We start from the raw sequence: 14,736 nt of genomic DNA, 5'->3' as shown, positions 1-14,736 counted from the left end.
CTGCTTGTTCACCACCACTCAGTGGATAATTCCTGAGCTCCGTAATCCCAGGCCCTATTTTCAGGAGCTTCTGGTCTGCACAGTTCACTGTTCTTGTGAGGGAGCAAGTAAAGGAGGAGTATAGGCTACTGTGAGAACTCTGACCTCGTCAGGGCTGCAAGAAGTGAGATGCAACCTCGCAATAGGTGCGATTAGCTAGGGTGAGTGTGTCCACTGCAACACAATCTATGTTTTGGCTTGTAATGAGGCTGTCTTGTGCATTGCGGGATACTTAGCAGCATCCCCAGCCTCTGCTGGCTAGATACCAGTAGGAGCCCCCAGGTCATGATGGCTAAAACATCTCTAGAGACTGCCACACGTCCCTTGGAGGAAAGAGCAAAAATCAGCCCCATTTGAGATCCACTGAGCCAGAAAGGAGGGGTGAGGTGGGCAGAGGGGACACAGAGGGCCTCCCCAGAAGAGGCAACAGCCCTTGTGATCATTTGCTTGACTTTTCCATACTGGGCCCCCTGCCTAAACAGCCTCGCCATGCCTTTTCCACCTGGACAGTCCCTACAGGTCCTTAAAGATCTGAATGTCTCCTCTCATTGGCTTTTCTAGGCTTGCTTCTTCAGGACCCAGGATACTCTGGGTATCAAAGGGAGATATTCTGGGCTCTAGGAGAGAATCTGGTTCTTGCCTCTTTCACCTGCTGGTGGAATCCAGCTTCTACGGGCAGGTCCTTGGTCTGTGGCCATGTTGCTCCAACCCTTCCCCATCTTCACTTTCTCTTGTCTTTTGGGAGCAACAAATCTCCCTCTGCCTCACTCATATAAGGATACGTGTGACTGTATTTAGAGCCCACCTGGATAATCCAGGACAATCTCCCATCTCGAGGGCTTTAATTTCATCACACCTGCAAAGACTGTTCCAAATAAGGTAATGTTCAACTCACGGGTTCTAGGGATTGGGGCAAAGATATCTTAGAGCAATTGGGGAAAGGGGAGAGGGCATTTTTCAGCATATGATGGAAGACTTAAAGTTAAGAGAGGATGTTCAGGGGAGCCCGGGTGATTCCATTGGTTGGTGTATCATTCTTGATTTCAGCTCAGGTCATGATCTCACAGTTCATGAGATCAAGCCCCATATCAGGTTCTGCGCTGACAGCGTGGAGCCTGCTTGGGATCCTCTCTGTGCCCATCCCCTGCTTGTGTTCTCTCTCTCTCTCTCAAAATAAACTTTAAAAAAAGAGTTGGGGGGGGGTGCCCAGGTGACTCCATCAGTTAAGTATCTGACTCAATCTCGGTTCAGGTCATGATCTCAGTTTGTGAGGTTGAGCCCCTCATCAGGCTCTGTGCCCTGCTTGGGATTGTTTCTCTCCTTCTCCCTGCCCCTCCTCTGCTTGTTCTCTCTCTCTCTCTCTCTCTCTCTCTCTCTCTCCCTCTCTAAAAATAAATAAGTAAACTTAAAAAAAATAGTGGGGGAGGTGCACAGCTTCCCCATCAGCTCCCTGAAGCCATTATTTACGTTGCCTGTGTTCTGGTACTTTCTGTAGAGCTACTGGGAGATGGCATCAGGTTACCATATCCCCAGCACATCGGAAGTACTCAACAAAATTGGTTAACTGAAATACTAATGTCACCTGATAAACATAAAAGAAACCTTTGAACCTCACACATCTCTAGATACTTCAAGATGTTCATAATGCAGATTTTTGCTTCTAAAAAAATATTCAGCCTATTTTTCAAGTAGGAACAAATCATCTGTCTGAAATGATTCCCTGTAATAGGACACAATTTACTTGGCCCGACATAGTCATTGTTGTTCATAATTCACAGTGTGTAATGCTTCATGTGCTGGCTCTTTATATTTTTCTAATGGTTTACGGTAATTTGCTTCACAGCTCCTCCTCAGATGGGCCGGCAAATGGTCCCAACCTCAGTGAATGGAGGAGAGCGAGGCCAAGAAGACCCTGTGACTGACTCACAGTCCAGGGTGTGACACAAGATGTGTCGTTAATACAAAGCCAGTGCAAGTAACACAGATGAAGAGTGTGACTTGTTCCAGCCTATGGAGACAGGACGACGTGCTGAATCATAGTTCTATCAAAGCAGAAAGCCTGGCCTGGTGGGGGCAGGAGGCAAGAGCTGTGTACCAGCAACTGGTTTGCAAAGGAGTCTCCCTCAGAGAACACCTGAGTTCCCAGTGCTCCATGAACTTGTCTGCTTTTGTCTTTAGAAGATGTGTGAGCCCTTGGGGTGCCTGGGTGGCTCAGTCAGTTGAGCATCTGACCGGTTCAGGTCATGATCTCACGGTTTGTGAGTTCGAGCCCAGCATGGGGCTCAGTGCTGACAGCTCGGAGCTTGGAGCCTGCTTCGGATCCTGTGTCTCCCTCTCTCTCTGCCCTCCCCTGCCCACACTGTCCCTCTCTCTGTCAACATTAAAAAAAATTAGAAACGCGAGCGCCCCCTACACTTCCTTTCTCCTCCCCAGTCTTCTGATGACATCGGGCCCTGCCATGGCTCCTATGAAACCCTGTCTGGCATCGGGCAAGTGTCTTCCTGACTGGTGCTGATGTTGCTATGCTCACTTCCGCAAACTCTGCCGGTTTTCAGCTCTCCGAACCCTGCCCACCTGCTCTGCTCCTGCTTCCTGTGGCTGCTGCTCTGTCACATGGCCACTTTGCTCGGCCACAATTGGTAGCAATGACCTGCAATGGTCAAAGGGAGGATTTTTGTGCTGTGTGAGTGAGAGGCAACTAAAATATAACATTTAGAAGCTCAAATGTTGGCATTTCAGAAGTGGGGTTTAAAGCTGAACTATTTCAAAAACTCTGGAACATTTGCCTGTTATAAGTCGTGGCAGATGGGAAAGAAATGGGCTTTGTTAAGTGGTACAAGGGATACATATCCCATAGCTTGTTTTCTTCCCTCTGGATGCCATCATCTTGACTCTAATGTTCAGGTAATAGCCAAGTGTTCCCGATGCCTTATATCTAACAATATGTGACCAGTTTCTTTAATTCCATTTGCAGGGAACATTGTCAGTGACCCACAAATAATCACCTAAACTAACAGAAGTGCTGGAAGGGGTGATGGTCATAGATATATGCTCTTGTGACCCCTCCAGCAGCAGGATATACTCTGCTCCAAGCTATGGAAACTATGACCAAGCGCCAGAATGAAGAAACCAGGAGAAGTCAGAGGACATAATGTGAGACAAGGTGGATCCTGGCAGCACAAGGGGTGGACTGTGGTGGGCACTGTCCTCAAGACATGTCTCCTCAGAGCCCCCCTTCACTGGCTTCAGGATTGCCCAAGCCTATGACTCTTCCTTAGAGGACTTCCCCTCACTACTCAAGTTGGAGGTGTTGGGACTTCGCATCCTGCTAGGCGGCTCCTAGCCAATAACTGAAGTCCCAGGGCACATACGCCCGGCTCCCTTGCCCTGCACACATAGCCAAAGCTTTCCTGTGAGACTTGCTGCAATCATACCCCTGCTTGGTTTCCACCACACTTCTGCCCATTTTACCCCTGTCCCAGTGTCTCCTCAGAGCACATCCTCAGTAAATCACACAGCTAGAAATTCTCATCTCAGTGACTGCTTGTGGGAACCCAAACCTGAAACATCGTTAAGTTTAAAATCATTTTTTTAAGACATTGAGCCTTATAATCTCCTCCTCTCAGTCACCAGGAGTCCACATGGGGAGCAAACAGGACATGCAGGGATGGTCATAGGCAAATTTAGGGACAGGCTTCAATTTAAAAAGACCAGGGAAGAAGGAAATGTCTGTCACATGAGTAAAAACAGTGATGCATGTGAACCCCTTTTCCTGCCTAATTTTCTAGGCTGTGCTATTTTAGGACCAGAACACAGACTCTAATGTCCTATTTTTAAACAAGGGGTTAAGGTGAAAGAAATTTAGTTTGTCCCTAAGGTAATTGGCTTATTCTTTTTTCTGAATTAGCTCAATCAACCAGCTGTTAGGTACCATATACATAACCTTGAAATTTACAAAATGAGTCCTATGAAATAAAAGTGGCCAAATTCTCTACTGAATAATCACAGAAATCACCCTCAAAGACAGACGCTTGTTCATGAAGTTATGTCAATGTGTCATTCCAGGATGGTGGTTTTTGAAAATTCGTATTTAATGCCTTTATTAGATATAACTCTATTAGAGAAAGAAATAAGAGAGGGAAATGCCTCTTCTGTTCTTGCCCATTAGGCTAATTTAATCCTCTGGTCAATCATGAAATTTTGTGGCTATTTGAATGAAATGGAAAAATGAAGTTGATCCAGCTGTGTCAATCTAAGTAGAATTGTAATATTATGTTTCAAATGTAACATGTCAAGAAATTATGCACCTGATACCAGAGTAAAGGCTTATTATAACAAAAACAATTAACCATGCTTCGGTGGCTGTTGGAGGCAGCTGGAATGTCTTGGAGGTACTGTTTATTTGCATCAGTTCCTAAATGGAATTAATATCCACTGCCCTTCATATCTTGCTATGGGAGCACCATGCTGTCTAATTTGTAGCTTCTTCATTGAGATCAATTCTCTTCCTTTGCACAGGGCAGGGTAATCTATCTCCAAGAGAGGGCCAAGGTCAAAGGTGGTGCAAACCCACACGAATCACCACACCCTCCCGCTTCCCAACACTATCATACAATTTGCTGACATAAATTAAGATGTCTTTTTCAAAAGAAGAGGACAAATATTTTATATGTTCAGAAAAAACATCTATTTTCCTACTTTTCTGTTTACTTCTCTGGCAGAATTTTGCATTAATATTTGTAACTTATTTCTAGAACTCATTCCATCTGCTTGTAGATCATTATTTGAGCCCTGAAGTCTTTTAAAAGCAATGAATATCTAAAGAATAGTGTTAGAAATATGATGAATATACAGGTCATGATCTCATGGATGGTGATATCGAGCCCTGCTTCTGGCTCTGCTCTCTCAGTGGGAAGATTCTCAGCTGCTTGGGATTCTCTCTTACCCCCTCTCTCTCAGTCTCTCTCCTGTTCGCAATCTCTCTCTGTCTCTGTCTCTCTCTCCCTCTCAAATTAAGTAAATAAACATTAAAAAAAGAAATACAAGCGGCGCGTGGGTGGCTCAGTCGGTTAAGTGTCCCACTTTGGTTTAGGTCATGATCTCTCAGTTTGTGAGTTCAAGCCCTTCATCAGGCTGTGTGCTGACAGCTCAGAGCGTGGAGCCTGCTTCCAATTCCGTGGCTCCCTCTCTCTCTGCCCCTCCTCCACTCTCTCTCTGTTTCTTTCTCTAAAAAATCAATAAACATTAAAATTTTTTGTAAATAAAAACTTTTAAAATATATTGTTAGAAATAAAATTATGAATTATTAGAATCAACTAACTTTTCCCCCTGTTGTTGATTTCTTTCCAAGTTGCACTTAGGATTTAAAAGTTCTATAGATACTTGGGCGCCTGAGTGGCTCAGTCAGTTAAACATCCGACTTCAGCTCAGGTCACAACCTCGTGGTTCATGAGTTGGAGCCCCGCATCGGGCTCTGTGCTGACAGCTCAGAGCCTGGAGCCTGCTTCGGATTCTGTGTCTCCTTCTCCCTCTGCCCCTCCCTCCCTCCCTCTCAAAAATAAATAAACATTTAAAAAAAGTTCTATAGATGTTAAGTTTAATATAAAGGTAAATTTTTGAAGAAATTTTTCGACATATAATGAAAATAAAGTAGCAGTCCATTGGGGATGTATGTAACTGGTTTATGGTCATACTTATCAAATTGGAAGTCCGGCTTAGTGCACAATACAGTGGCTTTAGCTAAAGCTGGGTTCCTGATTCCAGCACTGATTGTAATGGGTGCCCACCCATCTTCAGGCTCATCACTTTCCAAAAGAAACTAAACCTGACTTTATCTTTGTGGAGTATGTCCCTGCCATGTGCCACACAGCCCTCTTGTGGGTATCACCTGAGATAGTTGGAGAAACTCGAAACAGATCCTCCAAATGTTTTTTATTCAATCTGGATTAAAAAGGTAGCTGACCCAAGAGGTCCCAAGTTTTTGTCTGCTTTTTTGTTTTCTCTTTGTTTTAAGCAGGAACCTTAGCTGTAGATACAAGCGATTCTGAGAAGGCAAAGCCCCACGTTACCCATTGTCTCTCATTTTGAAAGACAGAGAAGAGGGTTAGGAAGGATTCACATGCAAGTTACCATAAAGTCTAAATGAAGTCTATATGGATTTTGTATCTTCTCATCACAGAGTTGAGTTTACCTAAAAGAGCAAAGAGCATTCTTGTTTCATTGAAAGATTTGTGAAAGAAAGTTACAAGGTATATTGACATATGACCTTGAGATTATAGGCATTTGTTATAGGAAACTATGTTTGTTGCGAGCTTTTGCTTACATTAAGTCGAGTATGATTAGTACCCTTAGAGCCACCCTGTAGGCGACAGATTTTGTTATGATTAATACAAGCATCAATGATTGTGCACATTGTCTTCAACTCTGGATATATATAATGCGTGGTCCCTCCAATCCCCCAAAAATTATTTTGCAAGTGAAATAAATGATTGGTTGTTTTAACTTTAAAAGGTAATATAGAAATTCAACTTTCCATGCATACTAAACTCTTCATAAAGTTTAGTATAGACTCTTCATAAAGATATAAGTGCAAGCTGTTATCACAACTTAAAAAAAATTTTTTTTAATGTTTATTTATTTTTGAGAGGGACAGACAGAGTGCGAGCAGGGGAGGGCAGAGAGAGAGGGAGAGACAGAATGTGAAGCAGGCTCCAGGCTCTGAGCTGTCATCACAGAGCCCAACTCAGGGCCCAAACGCCGAACCACGAGATCATGACCTGAGCCAAAGTCGGATGCTTAATAAATTGAGCCACCCTGTTATCACAACTTTTTTAAAAAAAGAGCCAGGAGAGAATTTTTAAGTAATAATGGCATATAATACATTCATGAATGCAGAAAGGCAAATCTTTTATTTATTTCATTTTTTAATATTTTTAATTTTTTAATGTTTATCTATTTTTGAAAGAGAGACAGAGCACGAGCAGGGAAAAGGCAGAGGGAGAGGGAGACACAGAATCCAAAGCAGGCTCCAGGTTCCGAGCTGTCAGCACAGAGCCCGACACGGGACCTGAACCCAAGAACTGTGAGGTCATGACCTGAACCGAGGTCAGACACTCGGTTGACTGAGCCACCCAGACACCCCGAAAGGGAGATATTCTAAAGATGATTTTGATGATTTGTACTCATCACCTACACCATATAGGTATTAAAAGGGTTGTTGTTATTTGATGAACATCCTTGTCTTTAAATTCTATTGGTTGATTTTCTTACGTCTACCCAGTACCACCCTTCCTCTCTCCTGACCCTTCCTCATTTCTCTCCCCGCACACCAGGGTCCCCAAACTCCACCTGCCAGGAGGAAATTGAAATGTTCTCGTTCTGAATTGTGCTGGGTAATCGAAGTCTCCCTTAACTCTCCTATCCTCTCCCAAGCAAGACGCACACACGTACGAAGAGCGGCCTGCTGTCAACGGACCCATCTCCCCACGACCAGCACTGCTATGACCTGTCTGGCACAAACGAGAGGGCCCTGAGAAACGTGGGTTTCCTCTAAGCAAACCTTAGTGACTCATGCTAATAAATAAGCTACTATAGCTTCTTATATTTTGGCCACCCAAATAGCCGCACTTTGGGAGCCCTCCCTGATAACGGTGCATAGAGGATCTGGTTGCAAGCAGGTCGCTTCGAACCCCACAGAAGTGGAGGCCGACAAAGTGCAGCCGGGTCTGAGTGCTATTATCAGTTATTGCCACTTAACCGGAGCCCCTTCGAGGAAAGAGACGACCCTCTTAGAGTGCTTCTCGGTATTGGAGTAGCGACCCTAACAACAGGTGTCTCCCTGACAGATCTGACAACAGGTCATCAGAGCAGACACCTGGGAACATGTTAGAATGGCCCCTGATGGAAGGAGTACCAGGGAGGTTACATAAGAAACGCATACACACACGCACACGCGCGCACACACCCATGTGCACACGGGCGCCTACCGCATGCAAGGGCCAGGACTATCTGTAATATTTGATGGACCTTGAGCAGGAATAACAATGTAGACGCATGTGCCATATGGTCTAAATATGCCAGTGTTACAAATAAACCTAACAGCTGGAAAATAAAATATATCCTATCCCCTTACTTTGACAAATATTCCGTCCCAAACACGTGGAAGGCCAGTTTCACATTTAGAGTGCGTTGGCTTCTCAGAACTTTGCCCTGAAACATGGCCACACATGCTCCGTCCTTCCTCTTTCTACCCTCAGCTTCACTCTACACCAAAAGGGGCCTCGTGGATGCCCAGTCTAGAGATGTCAGCCCACACACCCAGCTTCTATCTACCCTTTCCAAACAGCCACCCCTTGGCTACTGTCTAACTCCTGGGTGCATGCAGTTAAGATGCTATTCACTTTGGCCTGGAAAAGAAGCCGGTACAGGCCCCACAAGCAGGCTCAAGGGCTATGTGGGTGGGAAAATCCAGGGTCCCAGGTACTCAGAACAGAGCTGAGGAGAAGGAAGCACGGGCCCCAAGTGGGCACTTGCCTTTGGCCCCACGACTCCACCCCGTGTGGCAGCAGAGGGAGATGGAGGTGATGGCTAGGAGGAGGTGAGGGTGAGACTCTGAAGCTCCAGGGAAGGGAAGGAGCCCTACTGCCTGAAGCTGAGGGCAGTGCTGACAAATGTTGCCAGGACAAAGTTGTAACAAGAGGAGTCGATTATTTACAATACTTTGAGGCACAAGTGGCTTCTGTTTCTTCCAGGTGACAGAGGCCATTTTAATTGGTCAGAATTTTACCCTTAATCCTCCAGAGTGTATATAATGCAAAAGCAATGGAATTTGTCCTCCAGACCGTGTGACCAAGAGTCAAGAAAGTTGGCATTTTGTGCAGGTGGACGCTACAACTAAATACACGCGGGGGCTCTTTCTCTTCTTCTCTTCTTTCTCTCTCTGAACAGTAAAGTCCAAAGCATGTTAGGTTGAACCAAGCAAAGTGGGTGTCTGCCTGAGGTAGGGGGAGTGCCTAAAATGTGTTTCCCTTAGAGCCAGAGTCCCAAGAAGGGCGAACATGTCTCCCACAGAGGCTGACCTGGCTCAGGGTATCAAAGCGGAGTAGAATGAGAAGGCCCTGTGCTTGGGGGGGCCAGCCTGGTGTAGGGTGAGAAGGGTATCTGCATGGGCATGCAGGTGGGAGAGGCAGCAGCAACGCAAAGTTGGGCACAGCTTGGGAAACTGACCAAATAAGCAGCTGTGCTGAGGGTAATGGGAACCAGATTTCTTGCCATCGGAGAAGTGAAAAGGGAGAAGCCCAGCAGGAGCATTGTTTCTTGATTGGAATTAGAGGTTTTCAAGACATAAAGATATGTACCAAAATAAATATAGATGTAAGTGTACATGTGGGTTTGTGCAGGTGCACGTGAACATACATACATACGTGCCTTAGCCCTGTGCACAGACAGGGCTGGGAACATCAAATATCCCAATAACAATGAGCACATTTAGTGCCCACATCTTGGTTTCTGAATACCATTTTCCACTCAAAAGAACCAGGGCACCTTGGAGAAGTGGCTGATTCTAGCACTGCAGCAGGAAAAGTCCAAGATGACCCTGAAATCTTTTCTTGTGCCAGAAAGTATGGCGGTACTCAAAGAATGAAAAGAACTATCAAACGGACACAGATGCCAGCCTCAAGGGGTTTCCACCTACCAGATCTGGTACATTTCTGAGCATACAAATAGATAATAATAATAATAAAATAATAATAATAATAATAATAATAATAATGACAGATTATAAACCATTGAATAAAAGTGGGATCCGCAGGTCCATGTCAATATAAATAACAAAATAAGTAACTTGAAAATTTCATGAGGAATAGGATATTTATATAGAATCAGAGAACTTTCCTCCAAAATACTTGGTATTTACTACGAGAAACAAAGAGTAACTTTAGAGCGGGAAACTGACAAATACCATCTGAGTACGTGATCCAAGTAAACACCACCAGTAATGAGAGAAACTGAAATGAGCCACATGGAAGGATGTAATGAGACAAGAACATCACCTCTATGATATTCCTGCAAAGATGCACAATCTGAGTTTAATCATGAGAGAACATCAGACCAATCCAAATTGAAGGACATTCTACTAAATAACTCACCTATAATCCTCAAGGTCATAAAATCAAGGAAAGACCGAAATTATGCGAGATTGAAGGAAACTGAAGAGATAAAGAACTACATGTAATGCAAGACTTAGATTGGATCCTTTTGTTTTATAGAACATTATTAGGATAACTGGCAAAATGTAAAGAAGGTTTGAGGATTAGATGGTAATGATGCATCACATTAATTTCCTGATTTGAATGGCCATAGTTACATAGGAGATATACTGGTTATAGCAAATACATCTGGGTGAGATGGGCCATCATAGGGGCAAAGTATTCTCAAATGGTTTAGGAAAAAATAGTTCTGTTCTGTACTTACAACTTTCCTCTAAGTTTGAAATTGTTTTAAATTTTTAAAAATATAGAAGAAATATATTAGGAAAAATAAGAATCTGGCCCCCTTTAGAACCACGGGATAAAAAAGTAGTTAAAGTTATCAATGATGGTCAAAAGATAATCTTTCCAGATGCATCATGCATGCATGCTTAGCATGGTTAAAAGGATGTCTCCTTTTGGAAAAAGGGATCAGGACAGTTAATATTTTACATCACTTCAAATGGGGAATTATAATAGTTGGTATCATATTTTTTTATGCTATGGAATAATACAAGGGGAAGTCAAACAATTATACAAAAGAAGTGAAACAAGATGGATAGACAAGGGAAAAGTTAAAAGTCTGTTGCTTTTTATAGGGGTAAAACTATCTAGAAAGACATACGAAGTGGAGTCGATGTTAATGGGCAATATTGATCAGAGGGACAATCTACTGCACAGAGAAAGGAAAAGTCCTCAGCAGTGATGAGCAGAAACAAAAGGGTCGTCTGTATACTCAGGGAAGATTACACAGATCCACCTGAGTTTGGGTTTGGGGGATAAAGTGGTGCGAGCGGGAGCAAAGGCAGGGAGAGTCACCTGGCAGAACTGGGGACTGGTTTGCAGTCTACAGAAGAGAGGTAAACCAAGGGCAGACACAACTGGAGTTTGAGCCAATGAAACACAGTGAGTCAGAGTCTAAACTGAACCTGTTCCATCCCCAGTTGCCTGGCTACGGGACCCTCTCATTATGTTAATGGACTGAAAGGAGACAGAGCCAAAGAAATGGAAGTAAACAATAATTATAGGCAGGCCCACGCGGGGTCTGGTTGCTCCACGAGCAGGGCATGGGGGATGTCTGGGAAAGAGCTCAGTGGTAATTTGTCCCTTAGTCCAAGGAAGAAGGGGGAGGGTTTTGATTTACTGCAACCGTGTGCTTGAGAGGCCACTGGTTCTGCTGATCTGCTTTCTGCAGCCTCTGATGAGTTACAGGGTGTAATGCATATGTCCACCGTGCACCCCCCCCCCCACCCCCAGCCCCGACCCCGTTCTAATCCCTGGCCTCACCATCTCAAGGGAAGCTTAGTTCGGGATAACACCAAAGTGCACACTCCTGGGGCCTAGATGAGGTCGTTCTGGGTCCAGAGCAACACAGGCAACCGTTGCTTACCTTGTTCCCCTCCTTTCCGCCACCCCAAGGGCTGGCCCAACAGAGGGGAGTTGGTCCCATCCCCCTAAACGGTGGAAGCAGCTGCAAGCTATTTCCCTCTTTAAATCATATCCTTTTCCTTTCAGCTATATGTATCGCCCAGTACACACAGCCTCCATTTGTAGCTCTAATTTGACACTGCAGAAATTCTCTGAACTCTGCGTTCTCGGATTATCATGTTTTCAGGCAGGCGTTCCAATTACTTGGAAAGTAGGTAAAACTTCCATTCCCAAGGAGGAAAGTCTTTTCACTGTTTTTCCTAAACTAGAAAACTATTTACACCTCATTTATGGTGTGGCAGGAGATCCCACAAAGCAAAGCAATTTTCTGCTAAACATTATTTACCATTTTCTGTGAAATTACTGACATGTTGGGATAAGCACAATTGAAATTTATTCAGAGATCACGTTTTAACGCTAAGCAAATTGAAAACATCTAAAAAGATCTCTCGAATATTCCGCTCTTCTGTCAACATTTTCAACCTGGAATATCAGCCATTTACACTTGGTTTTGTGTAACTGACAGATTCAAAGCACACTTGGCAATCATGTGATATGCTTTTTCTATGACACCATCATGGAGTGGTCAGGATTCTCTACACATCCGCATTTGTTAGATGTGAGAGCATTCATGCACAGCTTTTTTTTTTTTTATTATTTTTAACGTTTATTTATTTTTGAGACAGAGAGAGAGAGACAGAGCATGAACGGGGGAGGGGCAGAGAGAGAGGGAGACACAGAATCAGAAGCAGGCTCCAGGCTCTGAGCCATCAGCCCAGAGCCCGACGCCGGGCTTGAACTCACTGACCGAGAGATCATGACCTGAGCTGAAGTCGGACGCTCAACCGACTGAGCCACCCAGGCACCCCTTTGCACAGCCTTTTAATAGATAGGGAGAAGATGGTTTTAAAATCATTCAAGAAGTTATATTCTTTACACGCACACATGCACACACACACACACACACACACACACTACACTCTGTTAGAACTATTAAATTCATCAAAGTTGCACGATATGAAATCAACATGCAAAAATCAGTTGTGTCTCTACACACTATGAGCAATCTGAAAAGGAAATTAAAAAACAAGTCCATTTACAACAGAATCAAATAATAATGTACTACTTCGGAATTAATTTAACCAAGGAAGCGAAAGACTTGTACACTGAAAACTACAAAACATTTCTGAAGGAAATTGAATAAGACATAAATAAATGGAAAGACAGCCTGTGCTCATGCGTTGGAAGACTTGATATTGTTAGGATGATGATACTACGCAAAGTGACCTATAGATCCACCACGATCCTATCAAAATCCCAGTGATGTTCTTGGCAGACACAGAAAAATCCATCCTGAAATTCATATGGAATCCCAAAGGATCCCAAATAGCCAAGAACTATCTTTTAAAAAGGGAAGAACAAAGCTGAGGTCCCAGGCTCTCTGATCTCAAAACTTAATACAAAGCTACAGCAATCAAAAGAGTGTGGTACTAGAATAAAGTGGATATGTAGACCAAAGGAATACCACAGAGAGCCCAGAAATAAACTGTCACACATAGGATCAAATGATTTTTGACAAGGATACCAAGACCATTTAATGGGGAAAAGGCAGAATTCTCAACAACAGGGTATCTTGTACACTGTTGATGGGAAAGAAAATCGGTGCAGCCATTATGGGGACAGTACGGAGTTTCCTCAAGTAACTAAAAACAGAACTACCATATGATCTAGCCATTCCACTTCTGGGTATGTATCCAAAGGAAATGAAATCATTATCTCAAAGAGATATCTGTATTCCTGTGTTCACTGAAGCATTATGCACTATAGCCAAAGTATGGAGACAACCGATGTGTCCATCAATGGATGAATGAATATAAAAAAATATAGTATATATACAGTGGAATATTATTCCATTTAAAAAGAAGGAAATTTGGGGGGAGGGGGCGCCTGGGTGGCTCAGTCAGTTAAGCATCTGACTTCAGCTTGTCATGAGCTTATGGTTCCTGAGTTAAAGCCCCACGTCAGGATTCTGCTGTCAGTGTGGAGCCCGCTTTGGATCCTCTGTTTCCTTCTACCCCCCCCCCCACCTCTCCCTTGCTCATGATCTCTCTCTCTCTCTCTGTCTCTCTCTCAAAAGTAAACATTTTTTAAAAAGAAGGAAATTTTTATTTCCCTTAAAAAATGGAGGAAATCCTGTCATTTGTGACAACATGGATGAATCTGGAGGGCATCATGCTGAGTGAAATCAGCCAGAAAGAGAAAGACAAATACTAGGTGATATCCCTTATATGGGACTCTTAAAAAAAAAAAAAGTCAAACTCTAGAAAAAAACTAGAATGGTGGCTTCCAGGAGCTGAGGAGGTGGGGAAATAGGGAGAGGTAGTAAAAGGTACAAACTTTCAGTTGTAAGATGAATCAGTTCTGAGAATCTAGTGCATAACGTGATGACTATACATGATAAAACTGTATTGTATAAGTAAGATTTGCTAATAAAAGAGTAGAACTTAAGAGTTCTCACCTAAAAAAAAAAAAAAAAGTAAATATGAGAGGTGATGGACGTGTCCGCTAACTCAATGACTGGACTCTTTTCGTAATGTCTACATTTATCAAATCATCCCATTGTACACTTGAAAGATCTTACAATTTTATTTGCCAATTATACCTCAATAAAGTTTTAAAAAATTAAAAAGGGAAAGGAAAGTCATTCTGACACAGGCTACCACACGGATGAACCTGAAGTCCATTCTGCTATGTGAAATAAGCGAGTCGCAAAAGGACACTGTATGGTTCCAATGATATGAGGGGCCTAGAGTTGGTCATAGTCATAGAGAAACAAAGTAGAGTGCTGATGCCAGGGGCTGGGGGAGGAGGGAATGGGGAGTTGTTGTTTAATGGGGACAGGGTTTCAGTTTTGCAACATGAAAGAGTTCTGGAGATGGACGGTGGCTGTGGCTGCACAGCAGTGCAAATGTGTTTAATGCCACTGAACTATACAATCAAGTATGGTTGTAGCGTATAGAGT

This window comes from Panthera tigris, chromosome D3 (genome assembly GCF_018350195.1).
Source record: "Panthera tigris isolate Pti1 chromosome D3, P.tigris_Pti1_mat1.1, whole genome shotgun sequence".
In the NCBI taxonomy this organism is placed as follows: domain Eukaryota; kingdom Metazoa; phylum Chordata; class Mammalia; order Carnivora; family Felidae; genus Panthera; species Panthera tigris.
This window is presented reverse-complemented; position numbering follows the sequence as displayed.